Below are 734 nucleotides of genomic sequence, written 5' to 3' on the forward strand. Positions count from 1 at the left end.
TGGTTATGGAGGTGTGTACGGGAGGGATGCATGTTCTGTCTCTGTGTTGCATTTCATATTGTTAGTGAAAAGCTTTTACTCTGCATATCTTTGAATGTCGCAGTACTATTTCACGGTGTGTGTGTGTGTGTGTGTGTGTGTGTGTGTGTGTGTGTGTGTATGTGTGTGTGTATCACTCTCTTTCAATGGCCTCTCTCATAATCTCTCTAATCTCTATTGCTCTCTTTATCCCTTCCTTGCTTCCTTCCTTCCTTCCTTCATGCCTTCTTCCTTTATTCCATCCATCCTTCCATCCATCCTTCATTCCTTCCTTACTTCTTCCTCCCTCCTTATCTCTCTCATTCTCCCCTTCTCAGTATGTCACCTTCCCTTTCTCATTCTCAATGACTCCTTATCCCTCCCTCCCCTCCTCTCTGTCTCCCTCTCTACGTGTGAGTGTAGTGTGGGCAGCCTGCCAGCTGGCATGTGTGTTTTTTGAATGAATACCTGATGAAGTTGGCGTGGGAGGAGCCGTGTCTGTGTGTGCGTGCTCTGCTCTCTTCTACGGAGCACACCCCTCTCCACCAGGACTCTGTTTGGGATTTTACGCTTCGTTCCGGGTGGAGGGAGAGAGAGAAAGAAAGCTAGAAAGAGAGTGTGAGAGAGAGAGGCACCCTCTAGGGCTTTTTGTAAGAGAAGGACAGTGTGAGCTAAGAAGAGAGAGGGAGAGTGAGAGGCAGAGAGAGTGAGAGAGA

Source organism: Oncorhynchus masou, chromosome 13 (genome assembly GCF_036934945.1).
Source record: "Oncorhynchus masou masou isolate Uvic2021 chromosome 13, UVic_Omas_1.1, whole genome shotgun sequence".
Classification (NCBI taxonomy): domain Eukaryota; kingdom Metazoa; phylum Chordata; class Actinopteri; order Salmoniformes; family Salmonidae; genus Oncorhynchus; species Oncorhynchus masou.